The sequence below is a fragment of the Neofelis nebulosa genome, chromosome 1 (assembly GCF_028018385.1).
Source record: "Neofelis nebulosa isolate mNeoNeb1 chromosome 1, mNeoNeb1.pri, whole genome shotgun sequence".
In the NCBI taxonomy this organism is placed as follows: domain Eukaryota; kingdom Metazoa; phylum Chordata; class Mammalia; order Carnivora; family Felidae; genus Neofelis; species Neofelis nebulosa.
Genome location: NC_080782.1, coordinates 172,261,544 through 172,279,466, shown reverse-complemented (window position 1 = coordinate 172,279,466; position 17,923 = coordinate 172,261,544). Strand labels below are relative to the sequence as shown.

General features: G+C 36.6%; 1 protein-coding gene across 8 annotated transcripts in view; it reads left to right on the top strand.

Moving 5' to 3' along the window:
• The window catches only part of PCCA (propionyl-CoA carboxylase subunit alpha), a 418,714-nt gene that overhangs the window by 305,133 nt on the left and 95,658 nt on the right, over positions 1-17,923 (top strand). The gene's annotated exons all lie outside the window — the stretch shown is intronic.

Here is a 17,923-nt window from a genome sequence, read left to right as displayed (position 1 = left end):
TTAGGTATTGTGTAATGATTGATATTAGCTTTTTTGCTCTAGAGATAATAATGTTTTTCTTCAGTAGAAATATTTTCCATTAATGTAACATTTTTTTTTAGCTGAGTTAGGAGAGGGTATGACTGTATTGTTTAGCTTATGTTTGTTCATGTGGGTATTTTTGAGTGTTTTTAGTCCACTCCCCATCCCCAAATAATTTAGAATTACCTGTGTTAAAAATAAAATCAAGTCTTCTTTAGTTCAAAAGGCCCTTTTGCAAAGGGGTATCTAGGGAGGAGGGATGGTTACTCAAGGCTCTTGCTGGAAAGTTCAGTGCTGCAAACAGTTACTGTATCCCTTCCTTCTATCTGCTGGTTATTACATAGATGAGTAGTTGATGTAAATTGTGTACTCTGCTGTTGATCCAAGTCTATTTGGGATTTATTATGATCAGGTAATAGTAAAGTTTTTAGGTGTTTGTAATGTCAATCCTTGGCTAGTAAAACATGGAGAAACCAAGATCTTTTACACTATTGTGACTTTTTCCATGCTTCTTGTCTGGAAATTGATAGGAGTTGACTCTTATTTCAAAGTAGCATTGCCTGAAATAGTTCAGAATTTTTTATAGCTTCCTAAGAAATTAAAATGTGAAATTTTTACTATTTCTGTTTCAGTTTGTATCTGAAATAGGTCTTGAGGCATGAATGCAGTTTGCTCATTAATTCCTTATGCTATTCTTTGTTGGTGTCCACTCTTCCCTTTCCTTGTTAGCTTTCTCTTTGGCCATGATCGGTGTATTATCTCTGGTAACTGCTACCCAAACTGATATATTACATTAGCCATGACCCTTTCCAAGGCTCCTGGAAAAGTGCCAGTTTCCATCTCCTTTTGGTTTGGAAGCATAGTTTTAGAAATAATAGAATGGTCTTCCTTTGTTCGCAGCAATCAGAATGAAAAGGGTTTATCTAACAATTTGAATAGATAATTTTATTTGTGTGAACATGAAAGTGAAACCCTAGAAATGGGATAGAATTTTAAGTGGCATTTTAAATTTGTTTTGAAATTCTTTCTTTCTCTCTTTCTATAAATGAGCTATGTTAAATATGCGTGCATGTGTGTGTGTGGGGGGGTGTTCATCTTTGATATATTAGATCCTGTGTAGATTTTGTATCCTAAAAGGGCTTAATGGAGTTTTTTTATATAGTTGGAATAACTTTAATCTGCTACTCTAAGCACATGTGGATTTTTAAGTACACGTATTACCAACAGTTCACAGGACATTATGACTAAAAATACTCTTACATAAAGTTACTTTATTAGTCTTACCAAAAGCTGCTGTGGGGAGTTTTAAATTAGAACTATATTTTCATTGGTCAACAATCTAAGATAAAAGCTACTTATTTGAATAACATGCATTAAGACTATGAGAGCACGTCATTATGCTTTTGTCTGCTTTATGTTGTGTCAATTGTAAACATAGCTTTGTTAGCTTTTTAGCTATGAGAAAATGAACAGAAGTTATAATAAAAGTTATAAATAAATAAAGTTAGGTTTTCTCTCACTGAATTTGATAATTTTTATTTTTAATACAATAGATATTTATCAAAGATCCTTCAGTCTTCAACATCAAAGCACTGTGTTAAGCTCTTCATGAGGCACATGAAAGAATAAGGCACATGAAAGGATAAGGCACTAATCTGCACTCATGAGCTTCCGGTTTAGTTGGGAGGTTTTGTGATCAATACTCTACTGATCTGTAATATAAGGCATAATTTGATAAGTGCATAGAGGTACAGAATGTTATAGAAATTCAAAGAAAGGGAAGATTCCATCCAATAGAGCAGAGGACTAGAGGTGGTACAGTGGCTTGAGCGGGATAAGGCAGAAAGTCAAGAGCAAACTTGATGCAGTCAATAGTATATGGAGCAGGTAATGAAGAATGGATGGTAGAAGTCTATTAGGCTGAGTTCCTGGAATAGGGCCTGTGCACGTTTGTTAAATGGAAGAGAAGGAGGGAAGAAAAGTCAGAATGATAGGTTGCTGGATCAAGACCATTAATATAGAGGACCTTGAGGGCCACTTTGAGAAGTTAACATTTTATTTAGTAAGCAACCAGAGGCCAAGAAAGATTTTGAGCTGAGAAAACTTGTAAGATAAAAGCCACATCTTTAACTGGTCAGTGAAAGTAAATAGAATTGTTAAATGCTGATAGGGCCTTGGGAAGGTTTTCTATTTGAATGGGTTGCTAAGAGGAAAAGAGTTTGTATTTGACTTAGTGGCTGATAAGAGAATTTGGGCAGATAGACTGGAGAGAAATCAGCAATAGTGGGAGGAGAAAGGGTTAAAAAAGCAAAACTTAGTAAACGGAGTATCTTTTAGAACAAGTCTGCTTCTGTCAAGGCCACTTGTGCTGTGACTCAGTCTGTAAACCATCTCTGCTTGTGACCACCTTGGCTTGATACTTAATCAAGAGTAGGGACTGGAATTCTTTGGTACCAAGTATGACTGTCCAAATAGTTGGCCTGACCGGATAGTCTGTGTTTTTAGACTTTTGACTGTGGAAAAACCTAAAGTATACATGAAACTGAAAGAAAAGTAAAATGAATATCATGTGCTATCCTTGTTTTATCTCTGCTCACTTTTCAAAAATTTCTGGAGTATTTTAAAGCACGTACGACACATGCTATCAATTCATCTTTATTTAAAAAATTTTTTTAGTTTGAGTTGCACATCTTCCAGTGTCCCAATTCCCAAACCCTTGTACACTGATCATCTAATGCACAGTTCATTTTTTTCTCCAAAAAGAAACCTATTTCTTTTGAAATTCACATTAGTGTCAAATCACTTGACCTTTTTTAATTAAAGCACTATCACATTCTTTTTCTAATATATATTGTAAAATATATGTAAGGAAGATGATACATATATACGAATGTTGGGCAGAGAAAACAAGTAGCAGACTTGTTCTTTAGGTGGATAATGGAAGGCAGGTTTCTCACTGTCAGAGAGTGACAAATATAGGACAGAGGAAGGCTAGAATGTACCTGGTGGTATTGGATAGGAATTGGAGGGATCAGTGTGATCTCATGGTTTTTTATACATAGATACAAAAACAGATTTAGATGGAGTTACTTAGTATTTAATGTTACAGTGGGCAACACCTTGTTGTTGTGGGCCCTTGACACCATGGTATGATGCTGAAGAAAGCACAGTATCACTGCTATATTGTTCCTGGTAAAAATGCATACTCATGAGGAAACCTTCTTCCAAATTCAGGGATACTCTACCAAGTAACTGGTCTATTTCTACAAAAGGGTCAAAGTCATGAAGGATAAGGCAGAATTAAGAAACTGGTCCAGATGGACAGAGACCAAACAGACATGACAGCTACACGCAAGAGCATAAATTAAATCTTGGACATACCTTAAAGGTTAAAGGGCATTATTGGGTCAATTTTTGGATATTTGAGTAGGGTTTGTGGTTTCAATGGTAATATTGGGTCCATATTAAACTCCCTGATTTTGCTGGGTTGTACTGTACAGAGGGCATCCTTGTACTTGGGAACGCACTGCACTATTTTGTTTTTAATTTTTTTAATGTTTTATTCATTTTCTGAGAGAGCGAGCGAGCGAGAGAGAACAGGGGCAGAGAGAGAGAGGGAGACACAGAATCCAAAGCAGGCTCCATGGCCTTGAGCCTGATGTGGGGCTTGAACTCATGAACCATGAGATCATGACCTGAGCTGTAGTCAGACTGAGCCACCCAAGCACCCCATTGCAGTTGCACTATTAAGGGGGCTATAGGACGTCATAACTGGCAAAAAATATTAACTGTCAAAAGTTATTAACAAGTAGGGAATCTGAACTTGATGTATAATTGCTGTAATTTTTATGTACATTTGAAATTACTTCACAAAAAAGGAACAGATCATTCATTAGAATGATGGAAATTGATTGTACTATGTATTATTCTATTTCGTGTTAGAAGCAATGAAAAAATACTGGTAACTCCATAAACCCTAATTCTTACTAGTTGGGTTATATTAGTGGTTTATAGAGCTGAGAAGCTATCCTACTGACTCTTTCCAAGTGTGTTTTCTTAAAAATTGTGATCAAGTTGATAGATTTTTACTAGGGTTTTTCCTGAGATATAATTGGGACTTACAGAATAAAAGGCTGGTTGTTACTTTACTTTATTCACTGGATGGATTTGGTGAGTAGTTTTTGGGCATCAATTCCTGTATCTCACTTCTCACCATGACCAAAAAAAAAAAAAAAAAAAGGTTTTTTTTGTTCATGCTTAGAAAACATTGTTATTAGATTTGCAATTCATGAGAAGTTCTAAGGACATAAACTATATAGTAATTCTTTTGGCAGTATATTTGCTACTACAGTTTTAATATTCAAACATAAAACTACCAAGTTTATGTTGTTGATATTGCAGTATAAGAGAGAGATAATAAATATCTTCGTATATGTATTAGAAATCATATCACCGATGGCCACAGAAGCTGAGAAGAGAGTGAAGAACTGGGGGGTAATCCTCGGTAGGTAGGAACATAGAAAATAGAATGTCAAATATATTTGTTGCTGGCCCAGAGAAATGAGCCATTAGGGCAAACTCATGTGTCTAAGGGTAGAACTAGAATGCTAAACAGTCACAGGTAGATAAGATGGTCAGGAAATAGCATGTTGCAGATGCAGTGCATGGGAATTTAGGGGGAAGGAGGACTTAGACACTACTATGCAAGTCCTGTAGCCCACATAGGTCCTGTGTGGGCGAGCCAGCAGCTAAGGTTTTTGTTGCAGGGGACAGGGGGACGTGGGAGTGAAATACACAGGAAAAGCAAAAGAGATGCTAATAGGAATCAGATAAAATTTAAAAAGATAAAAATGAGGGGTGGTTGAGCGTCTGACTCTTGATTTTCGGCTCAGGTCATGATTCCAAGGTCGTGTGGTTTATCCCCAAGTCAGGCTCTGCACTGAGCATGGAGCCTGCTTGAGTTCTCTCTCCCTCTGACCCTTTTCCCTGACTGCATGCTCTCTCTTAAAAAAACAAAAACAAAAACAAAAAAAAAAGGAGGACTTGGAGGAGGAGGAGGTATTAATGGAAGAACAAACAAAAGTAGGTATGTTGAAAAATGGATCCAGAATAATTATTACTGTGGGAGGAGGACATAGTATCACTGCATTGAACTTCTGCCAACAGCCAGCATTTGCTGAGGGCTTATTACATGCCTGGTACTATTCTAAGTGCTTGCCTTATTCCTCCAGCATAGAGTTAACATTTGAGGGCATGGAGACATGAATAATTAGGCAGCTTCTGAACCTGAGGTTCATTTACAGGCATATTGACTATTGATGACAATACCACATAGAAAACATAGGATTCCACCATGATTTGGTATGTTTGGTAGGAGAAGTAAAGGCAGTTTCACTTGCTCCTTATGTTAAATTCATTTACCTTGAGTTATTCATTAAGCTGTGACATAATTTACAGTATTGCCTTCAGAGAATGACCTTATCACACCAATCGAAAAGAAACTACTACTATAATTAAAGTGTGGGCAAAATAATGTAGGATTTTTTTAAACCATACAACTGAAATTACAGTTGTTACTGATCAATTAATGAGGCGATAATTAAAGAGAAACTAGTCAACCTGGCTGATTGTAGACCAGTACCTAAAATTTGTTTTGCAATTCACATCCTTTGAGATATATTTAATTACATTTATAACACATGCATATTTAATATAATCCTTTGTGACAGATTAACAGATCTTCACCATCATTATGTTTAATCCTTTTTGATGTTTTTGTCATTATTACAATGTCTCTTTGGGACAGAAATAAAAGACTGTTTCCAAGGTGATAGTGATAAAGACGAAACTTATGAAAAATGGTTGTCCCCTTTTGTTTTCAGAAAGCAAGCATCTCATCTCCTCCATGGAAGGGCAGTAGAGGTATCACAACTATATTTTGGAATAATATTTTAAGAAATAGGTGAGCAGGATAAAGAATATCTACCCTTTTTTTAATGCTAACTTAAAAAAATAACGTTTTATTTATTTTGAGAGGAGAGCACAAGCAGGGGAGGGGCAGAGAGAAAGGGAGAGAGAGAATCCCAAACAGAGATATCAGCAGACTGTCAGTGCAGAGTGCTATGTAGGGCCCAGTCTCACCAACCATGAGATCATGACCTGAGTTGAAATCAAGAGTCAGATGCTTAACTGACTGAGCCGCCCAGGCACCCCATGAATACCTACATTTTTTGTGTCATTTTAAGATCTGTATTAAGATTTGCTATACTTCCTACTAAAATGTTAGGAATCGTTATTATAATTGAATAAAAATGTTTGAGTTATTTTTCATGTTTTACCTGAGAAGTTAACATTGAAGCAAGTAACTTAGCAAAGTTATGAGATCTAAATTTTAGGAGAATTAATATGCTTCTTATTGGCAACATATTCAGAATTTTTTTAGAAACCTTATTTGTGTTTCATATGTTCAGCAGCACTGTATGTAGGAGTCAGTGAACTATAATGATGGTAGATGATGGTAATATCCCAGTGTAATTAACTGCATGGCCTACAGATTCCTTTGTTATTGGGGAGTGTTGGATATACTTCATTGATTTAATATACAGTGAATAACTGTATTTTTGTTAGCAGTAATTATGAGATAAGAACTAAAAAGAATCAGTAAACATCTTTAGAATAGTCTTTGAAGGTACAAATAAGCAGTGAGTGTTTGCTACATACAAGGATTGTACCTTAATATTTAGATTACATGTGTTACTTTTGCTTTTGACGTGTGGATTTCAGTGAGTTACTCTGAGAATTGCAAGATAATGGCTTCTCTTGCCTACATAATTTATATGGTTCTTTAATTTCCTTATATGTGCAGGAACAGGAGGAGAGGGTTGAGTTGGAATATATTTTTCTAGGATCTTTTCCAGCCTGATAGTCAAATCAGAAAACCACAGATCTTTTTCCACATTTCGTGCAGACTCGTAATTTTTAAGATATGCTATGAAAGCTTATTAACTAGGCAGACACTAGTCATTCCTTTCTGATAATTAGTTATAGTGTGATCAACAAATCTTTTTTATCCTTCATACTGCCTTCAGAAATAGAAACAAAATATATAATTGAAGTCTTTTTTAAAGAGTGGAATGAATACCTTGATTTTTATCTGACATCTAATTCTGCACAATGCTAATCTTAACATTTGATGACAAAAAGCATTTAAAATTTGTGTATAAACAGAATAGAAGAATTGTATGGTGAATCAGACACACTTTTTATAGCCTGTATCTTCCCCAATTTTTATTATTTTTGGGAAAAAATTTTGGCAAATATTTTGTTTTGTAAGTTTTACATTCCTACTATTGAAAAAAATGTGTTTAACAGGTGCCTACTGCAATAGAAGCTATAATATTTGTGTCATGAGGCACCTCTGAGGAAGTGCTTTTTTTTTTTTGTTTTTTAATGGCAAAGGATGTAAGTAATCTCTCTCAAATGTCAAATTAATTTTGGGTGTGTACTTTCTTTTTTCCCCTATGATTACGTAGATAGGAAAACTGAAATGTTCCAAACAACTCATGGAAAATATTCCACATCAACATTATTTGTACCATAAATGCAGTTAAATGCTTTTAATGGAATACAAAGTTACCAGCAGATTGTTAAATATGAGAAAATACTTTGTTGAAATAGGAAGGAAATCATGTTTTGGAGTGATGTTTTAAACATCATAAATATTCTTATGAACAACTTAACTAATCCTCTGTAGGTGGGGGAAACTTTGCAGAAAACAGTGTGTGTTAAAATGCATTTCATGAATTCTATCTACCATAGCCTTGCTTTGTTTAATTTGATCTTAAAATATCAATATATTTTTAAAGCTTACTTATTTATTTTGAGAGAGAGCGTGAGCAGGGGAGGGGCAGAGAGAGCGGAGGTGGGGGTGGGGTAGGGACAGAGGATCCCAAGCAGGCTTCTTGCTGCCAGTGCAGAGCCAGATGCAGGGCTTGAACTCATGAAACTGTGAGATCATAACCTGAGCCGAAACCAAGAGTCGTATGCTTAACTGACTGAGCCATCCAGGTGCCCCAAACTATAGATACTTTAAATAGAATGTAATCTTTAAATGATTCCAGAACACTGAGACATATGATGTTCTCATACTCAAGATTGCAGTGTTACACATCTTTTTTGAAGTTTGCACTTTTCAAAAGCTGGCAGGACCTTTATTTGGTCATTCTCACTCTCTTTTTATTTCCCCTTTCTCTCTGATTTTGTACATGGTCAGCTTTATGTTTACAAGAAACTATTCTGCACTATAGTGAGGGAACCAATGGGGGGGGGCGGGGCTTGTGGAAGACTGACTAGTCTGTTGCAGGAGCCCAGGTGAGAGGCAGTGGCAGGTGCAGGTAAGGTGGTTGTGTGAGGATGGAGGGAAGTGGGGCTGTTTGAAAGCCTCTCCAGTCATCCATGCTCTTCGATATGATCTCTCCTCTTCCTCTCAACCCTTTCCATGGTAGCCTCTGTATCTCTTGCTTTGTTATCAACAAACTGCCCTGTATCTCCAGACATTCTTGGAACATTCTGCCACTTACTTGCCTTCACGGAAACCTGGTGGTTTTTCTTCCATACCACATGCACCTCTGAGGTGGGAAGCGAGACTGTTTTTTTCCCCTAGTACCATTCTAGACCACAGTCCCCTCCTTCTTAGAAAATCCTTGTTCTTTGAAGTTCACATCACCTGGCTTCATCACTACCTCCCCTCTGTCTTGGCAACCTCTAAGTTCCTTTCCCTGCATTTGAAGGCTAGCAACCAGTTTATGGTCTCTCTGCCTCAATACAACCATTAGTCCTTTTAGTTTCTCTCCATCCATTGATCCTACCTCTGTTTTTCCATCCTTTATCCAGCTTAGATACCCTGGCTGTAGTAATTCGCTTGCAAATCCCTTAACTTCCTCAACCCCTTTAATTCTTCCATCATTCCTAAACTTGGATGAACCCATCCACCCACCTTCTTAATGCCTGCATCAGGCAAAGTACATGAGCGTTGCTGGGCAAAACCACATGCCAAGGGCAGATTCATATCATTCCATGTGCATATTGCCCACTGTGGCTGAGCAGCCGACACCAGGTAGCAGTTGTGCTGTTTTTCTGATAAGCTCATCCCTCTCCTTTTTCTTTAGTGACCTCTGTGTTTCATGACCTCTGTATTCATACTTTTCACTTTCCTTCTCCAGTTAATACTGTTCCTGAGTATCCCACTTTTCCCCACTGCCAAGAATCTAGTCCTGGTCACCATTTTCTTTTTTGCTTCATCTGACTCATTCTTCAAGCTGTAGCCAGACTGATCTTTAAAAATAAAAATTGATGGTGTTACTCTCCCATTGGAATCCTTTAGTGCTTCCCACTGCTCCTCCTCTATCTGGGTACTATGCTCACCTTTGTTTTCTGTGCCCCACACACTGATTTCATATGAGCCAAGCTCTTTCTTGCCTCTGGGATTTTCTTTTTATGTGAGATTCCCTCTGGGATATTTCCTCTGGATAGTCCCACCCACCTACACACCCACTCACTCACTGCTACCAACTGATTTCTACTCACTTTTCAGCTCTTAGCTTAAAGATCACCTCCTTTGAGTGCTCTTCCTTCCTGAAGAGTAATAAGAATGAAGAAGAGAATATACAATTGCTGAAGATTTGTGGCCTTTCAGAATATAGTTTTAGCAGCCAGATTGTAGAAGGTTAATGGAAAAAGTTACATGGTAGGAAATTGGGAGCAGAGTACTTGCTCTAGAACTTGTCAGAGAAAAGGAGAGAAGAAGTTTGGTGGTTCAAGTGGGTCAAGTACACATCTGTGAAAATGTGGAAGTCCTGTATGTGCTTGAAGGTGGAGAGAAAGCAGCTGGTATGTGAGATCTCAGTAAAGGAAAGAAAATAGTTGATGATGCTAAAAAATAAGAGGACTTATGTCTTGTGGCTTCAATTTTGGTAAAGCAAAGAGGAGGTCATCTGCCAAAAGTGTGGGTCAGAATTAATATGATAATTAATGTAAATTTGGTGCACTTGAGTCCTAGGTCTGTTTACTCTAAAAATATGAAATCTTTATGTCTGAATTAGTGTTTCTAAACTGAGATTTGGCGTCTTTGGGTTGTTTTTTATTTTTATTTTTATTTATTTTTAATGTTTTTATTTATTTTTGAGAGAGAGAGAGAGAGAGAGCATGAGTAGGCCAGGAGACACAGAACCCGAAGCAGGCTCCAGGCTCTGAGCTGTCAGCACAGAGCCCGACGTGGGGCTCGAACTCACAGACTGTGAGATCATGACCTGAGCTGAAGTCGGACGCCCAACCGACTGAGCCACCCAGGCACCCCTTGGGTTGTTTTTTAAATAGAGTTTTAAAATAATTTAGAATATTCTAGTGTTTTCATAGTGCTAGAACATTTCCACAATATTATCTGCCTTGAAAGGTGTGAAATTTTATTTGAGCCCCAGAGTATTATGTCATTTGTCATTTTACACTTGGTCTATTTGTTTTTTTAATACCCACACCGAATTTGACTTAATTTGTTAGCTTTTGTTTGTCAAAGGAAAGATCTTAAAACCTTCCAACCCCAAACGTAGGTACTCAAGCAAAACAAAATCCCTTTCTAATTATTAGAATTTGCCATGTCTGAAATTAAGTGTGTAAATGTATCTTAAAAAAAGAACTTTGCAACCATAAAACCATAGAATTTTAGCCTCAAAGAGATCTTCAGCGTTGCTCCTTCAGGGCCCTCATTTTCAGATAAGGAAGAGTTGATACAGAGACAATGTCCAAAATACACTGTACAATTGGGTTTGGTGGATGAAATCCATAAACTTATGACCAGAGAAATTGAAATGAGTATTGCTATGTTAACTAAAATGAAGTTTTAAAAAAGCAGCTACTATGTGTTACGTGCCTGTTAGTGAAAGGTATAAAGTAAATATTGACTTTATGGTGCTATGAGAGAGGAAAAATAGGCCCTTATCCTTCTCCTCACTTTTAAAGTTTTTAGTGTATAATATACATAAAGAGGAAAACTTAAAAATATGAATAGATTTGCAGTAAAAAGCAAGCCTCCCTTCTATCTCTGTCCTTCAACCCCTCCCACTCCTCTTATATATTTGTCTAGAGATATTCTTTACGTTAAAAAAAATAATAAAACCACACACTTCGAAGGGTTTTTTTTCCTTAACAAATGATAGCACACTGTATATGCTATTCTGTATTTTCTTGGGAAAATTTCATATCAATATATAGATACGCCCTTTTTTAAAGAAGGGGTTCTAAGTTCTCTTATAGGCTACAAGATGTGTTTCTATGATATAAGGACATCTTGGCTGGGTATAAAATTGGGGGCAACATTTTCTTTTTTAGTACTTATACCACACTGCTCTGTGGTCTTATATCTCAATTTTGCCCTCGAACAATTAGGCTGACCTGATGTTTTTCCTTACTTGTGCGTGATTTCTTATTTTTGCCTAAGTAACACATAAAACATTCTTTATCTTTAAAGTTCCATAAACAGCAGAATTCTACAAATTTAAGGTTTTATTTAGTTTGAAAAGTTTTACCCTATCGTATCTTTGAATTTACATTTATTCGTTTTTCTTCGTAAGCCTTTCTGAAAAAGTATTTTGTATATTCTTTGGATCCCATTTCTCCCTCCTTCATATCTGTTGTCTTCTCTATAAATTGTTTTTATATTGCTAGTCTTTTCTGTTTTATATGATTTCTCCATGCCCTTATCTTTCTTTTTAGTCACATTGATTCTATTTTTGGTTGCTTCTTAAAGTAGCTTTTATCTTTATAATGTTATTTTTCTCTTCATTTTTTTCCTGAGTTCTTCCAGCTTGATTTTCATTTCCTTCTGTTGTTGTATGATCTCTTCTTTGAACCTTTGTTTTTCTTCTTTGAGCTCATTTTTTAAAAGAGGAGTCAGGTTTCCTACAGTCGTCTTTGAGACTTTGCAGAATTATTTATCTGAACTCTTCCTGTGTTTCTTCAAGTAGTTCTTCTTGTGTTATAATGCTCTTAATTTACCTTTTCCTCTTGATAAAAGTATGTTCTGCAAACTGTATGCAAAGATGCAGTATTGGTTATTTTCTGATCATCATTTACGTGCAGTAGGGTAGGTGGTTGGGTCTAAGCATGGACAGCCCACAGCTTTTCCTTTAATTAGGCTTATAATACCCTCTCATCAAATCTGTTATTTCCATTGTCCTAGATTTCACTTCCCATTGGTTTTTGGCATAGGGTGGGTTCTTTATGTCAGCTTCTCGGTGTTGTAACAGTGAAATGCCACTTCCACCCCATATCTGCAGCTTTAGTCCCCCTTGGCTAAAAAATTACGCATAAACTGTGTACATAGCACAGTAACGAGAATTCTTCAGTCTGTTCCTATATTTCTATGGTATTAAAATGTACAAATTTCCTGCTTCTCCTAGTAGCTTATAAGTATAAGCCATTGAGATTTCCCTCATCTGATGATAGCATCAATAGAATCCTTGCATCTGCTGTTCCGAATTATGCTTCTTGGTGAAATCTGTTTGTGGCTGGAGGCCTGAGAAGGCTGGTGGTGGTTTTCAGCATGTTCTTTTCCCTCATTTAAAGTTTATAGATGTGTTTCATAGTTTATGATTTGGAGCTTTGACAGCTTCCTTGTTTCAGTTGTATAGTAACATTTCAAAATTAGGCTCATTACTTCCCAGGTGTACAAGGAAATGTCGTTTCTGTATGTCTGTCGCATGTACTCTTTCTCATAAGCCCTCTACCTTTACTAAGGGGGGAGAGGGAGGAAACACTTGGTAATAAATAAGATCTTGGGCTCCTTTGGTTTAAGCAGTATCTTTCAGAAACTGTGGTATTTCAGGTTTCTTTTCCTTCCAGGTTCCACTGAGGCGTGGAGTTAGGTGCAGGTAAAAGGGGCCTTTGGGTATGTGGTTGGACTCACTCATAACTATTGAGGTAAGGAGGAGAGCTCAGACCCAGACTGTCTTTACTAGGCTTTGCTGTAAGGATCTGGACTGGGTACTGGCAGGCGATGATTCATCCTCTTTGGCATTGAAGAGGCCTCTGTACCCATAGTCCTGGGTACTGTTTGCCTGCAGTCATGGAGTCCCTTGTACTATGTTGTCTTTATCTTGACCCAGATTTTGTTATCTCACTAAGATAGGTAGAAACTTCTGGATTCCTATCATGATGTGCTTGGGTCATCTTTCCAGGTTCTTCCTCAACCTGTGCTGTTGCTTCATAAGCCACATTAGGATTGCTGTGACACCAAGTACTGGGCTTTAGTAGAAGCCTGCAGCTTTCCCTAGACTATATCCCAGAAGTAGATCTCCAGCCCAGATATTTTTAGGGTACCTGATACCTGTCAGAATATTTTCATCCATCTGTCTCCATTGCTGTCCCCTACCTATTCCCAAGGATCCATGCAAAAGGAAATGGGGAGGTCTCGGATTTCTGATATCTGCATCTTCCCTTTGTATCTTTCCTTCATGTAATCCACAGGGACTTGAAAAGGCCTCCCCCCACCAGCCCCCCATGTTTCTATCTGGAAGGAACTTTCCTTCTATTCTTTCCAAGTTAACATTCACATCCACTCATCCAATAGCAGAGGATGCAGGGAAAGAAATTAATTTATCAGTAAGGGAAGATAAAGGTAGTTCAAAAATACCACTTTCATTTTTCTCCCTCTGCTTTTGTTTTTAGAAAGTCAGATTTATTGAGGTATAATTAATATAAAATTTAGTCTTTAATTGTATGGTTTTATTGAGTTTTGACAAATCTATGTAGTTATATTATTACCACCAAAATCAAGGTTTAAAACATTTCTGTCACCCCAGAAAGTTCCCTCATGCCCTTTGCCAGTCAAACTCATCTTCATACCCATATCACCTAGCAACTGCTGACCTGATTTCTGCCTTTTCCAGAATGTTCTATAGATGGAATCATACTCATGTACTTTTTTCTTTTTTTTTTTAAGGGGGAATCTCACTCCTCCCCTTTATGTATTTATTTATTTATTTATTTATTTATTTATTTATTTATTTATGTATTTATTGAGGGAGAGAGAGCACGCGCGTGCGTGCGCAAGTGGGGGAGGGGCAGAGAAAGAGGGCGAGAAAGAATCCCAAGCAGGCTCCAAGCTCAATTCGGAGCCTGATGCAGGGCTCAATCTCACAAACTATGAGATCGTGATCTGAGCCTAAATCAAGAGTTTGACAGTTAACTGACTGAGCCACCTGGGTGCCCCCATTCTCATGTTCTATTATATCCTTTTTTACCGGCCTCCTTTCACTTAGCATAGTGCTTTTGAGATGCTTAGTGCTAATTTTCTGTTGTGTGGATATACCATATTTGTCCATGAATTAGTTCATTGGACTTTTGGGGGTTTTCCAGTTTGAGGCTGATGTAAACATTTTGCTGTATGTATTCTATCATAAACAAGCTTCTGTGAACATTCACGAACAGGTCTTTGTGTGTATGTATCATTACTTTTCTGGGGTTTTCTAAAGCAGGCCTCCCATTTAGCATTCCCACCAGCAATGTATGAAACCTGCTTCACAGGTTTGCCAGCACTTGGTATTTATTATCAGTACTTTTCATTTTATCCATTCTAGTGAGTGTGTAGCCCTATTTCATATAGTTTTGGTTTTTTCCTAATGACCAACCTGTGATGTGCTTGTGTCACCCATCTGTCTTCCCTGATGAAGTCTCTGGTCAAATCTCTTGCCCATTTTTAAAGAAATTCAGTTGGTTTTCTTATTGAGTTGAAAAAGAGAATTCTTGGGGTGCCTGGGTGGCTTGGTTGGTTAAGCCTACGACTTTGGCTTAGGTCATGATCTCACGGTTCATGAATTTGAGCCTCACATCAGGCACTCTGCTGTCAGTGCAGAACCCACTTGGGATCCTCTGTCTCCCTCTGTCTCTGCTCTCTCTCTGCTCTCTCTCTCTCAAAACTAAATAAACATGAAAAAAAAAAAAAGAATTCTTTGTAGATTTTGAATTCAAGTGCTTTATCAGATATATTTTTTGCAAATATTTTCTCCCAACTTGTGGCTCAGCTTTTCTTTTCTTAACAGTGTCTTTCAAACAGAAATTTATAATTTTGGATCAAGTCTAATTCACCTATTTTTTCATGCAAGATTAGTATTTTTTGTGTCCTAAGAAATCTTTGCCTGGACCAAGGTTATAAAGATTTTCTCTCTTTGTTATCTAGAAGTTTTGTAGTTTTAGGTTTTACCTTTAGTTTTCATTGTTTTGAGTTGATTTTTTTTTTAATGTTGTGTTATCAAGGTTGGGATTTATTTTTTTGAATGTGGATGTTTATTGTTTTAGGACTATTTATTCACAAATTATGCTTTCCCCATTTAATGTTTTGGCACTTTTTTTTTTAAATCAATTAATCATTTATGTATGGGTCTCTGAACTCTCATTTCATTCTATTCTTACACCAGATCTTGTTTACTCTAGGTTAATGGGAAGTCTTGAAGTCAAATGGCATGAGTTCTCCAAATTTGTTACTTTTCAAAATTATCTTTACTATTTTATATCCTTTGCTTTTCTCTCTGTATATTTTGGAATCAGCTACCAAAACAAAAAAAAAAAAGCCTGCTGGGATATTGATTGGAATTACATTGAATATATATATGAGTTTGGGAGAGAACTTCTATCTTGATAATACTGAAACTTTTCTAATTCATGAACATGGTGTATATATATATATATATATATATATATATCCATTTTTTAGGTCTAATTCTTTAATTTCTCACAGAATATTGCTTCTGACTTTTGAAAAAGTAAAACCTCTCCCTTCTGTTTTCATTTGTTACTTATTTTTCCACAGCTTTTTTGAGATATACTTCACTTTAGTCATTTAAATTGTACAATTAAGTGGCTTGTAGTATATTCCCAGAGCTGTGTAACCATCACTACAGTCAATTTTAGAACATGTTCATCATATCAAATAAGAAAGCCAATGCCCCACTGCTGTTACCCCTCAATCCTTCCATCCATCCCCACACCCCTAGCTCAAGGCAACCACCAATTTATTTTCTGTTGGTATGGACTTTTCTGGACATTTCATTATAAATGGAACTATATAATTTGTAATCCTCTGTGACTGGCTTTTCAGTTAGCATGTTTTCAAGATTCATCCATGTAGTAGCATGTATCAGCATTTCATTCCTTTTTATTATCAAATGATATTCTGTTATATGGATATGCCGCATTTTGTTTAACCAGTCATAAAATAGTTTACTTTAGGCTGTGGTAAAGTGGTTCCTCTTCTGCATGATTTGAGTATGTTAGGTTATTTTCTCTGAGAACCCCTAAAGATGACAATTACAGTTTCATTCTGTCACCCCTATTGACTTAAAATTAGTATCAAATACAAATTGTAAATGCCTGTCATTAAAAAAATCTTTCCTTACAGCCTCTAACTTTCCATTTTAACAAATAAAACTTTTATAATTGAACACTGACCTTTTTTAACCTTTTAAATTTAGGAATCATGTCAAAGCAAATATTTTTCTCAGTTTTAAAAGGTATTTTTAGCACTTAATATTTGTAAAACTATCTTTTGGGAGCTTCTTTTGGAACTCTTCCATTACATAAGGAGATACTTAATTCAGGAAGAAGTGCTAAATAGATTATTTTATTTTTTTAATGTTTTATTTATTTTTGAGAAAGAGAGTGAGAGTGGGGGAGGGGCACAGAGAGAGAGGGAGACCCAGAATCTGAAACAGGCTCCAGTCTCTGAGCTGTCAGCGCAGAGCTGGACGCAGGACTCGAACTTGGGAATGACAAGATCATGACCTAGGTCAAAGTCAGACGCTTAACCGACTGAGCCACCCAGGCAGTTAATGGCTAATTATCTAAATAGATAATTTTAAAATGTTGCTCTTCTCAAAACTATAGTCTTTCTGCTTCACAGATCTTTATCACCTACTTTTTAATAGTACATAATTTATGAGATAGCATGATATCTGACCTTATTTTTAAAACCCATTTAAGGAAAGTGGAACCATTAGAAACAGGAAAAGGGAAAAAATGTTTAGGACCTACTATAGTAGGAATATCGGTAGAGACTGTTTTATGTTAATTTTTTAAATATTACAGCAACCTGACAGCTCAGATCCTGGAGCCTGCTTCAGATTCTCTCTCTCTCTCTCTCTCTCTCTCTCTCTCTCTCTCTCTCTCTCTCTCTCTGTCCCTCTCCTGCTTGCACTCTGTCTCTCTCTCTCTCAAAACTAAATAAACATTAAAAAATTAAAAAAAATATTACAGCACCCTTTCAGATAGAGTTTTACCGTATGATAGTTTGGCAACTAAAGTTCAGACAGGTTAAATACTCCAGTGTGGTAAGCAGCTCTAACTTAGTCAAATAGTAATGTCAGGTGAGACCCAAGCTGTCGTTCCTTCTTCCCAGTTACTGAAATGTGCTGTATGGACCTGAAGGCTCCTGAACCCAGAAACAAGCAAGTGCATAATGTATGTCCAGCTGACATTTCATTATGTAGCCAATAGCATGTCTTTGCTTCTAGACTGTATGACCACACTATTGTGGAAATAGATAAACAGAAAGTCTGTATAGATGTATATGGATACAGTTATTCTTCTAAATAATATCTGTGTGTCTTTTATTATAATAAGTATCTTTTGAGAGAATTGAGAGAGAGAGGGAATTGTTAGGGATCTTGTGTCTTGACTTTGCTACAGTTTTATTTTGAAACTTAAATATCCCTTCCTTATGTGGTTTACTGTGGATGTAATACTGTTATTTTCTCTTAGCTCTCCCATACAAGACTTAGGGAATCAGTGAGTGAAGGAAAGAAAGAAACTAACAGTACTTTTTATTTTAGCTTTGCTTGTTTTCTCTTTTATATTA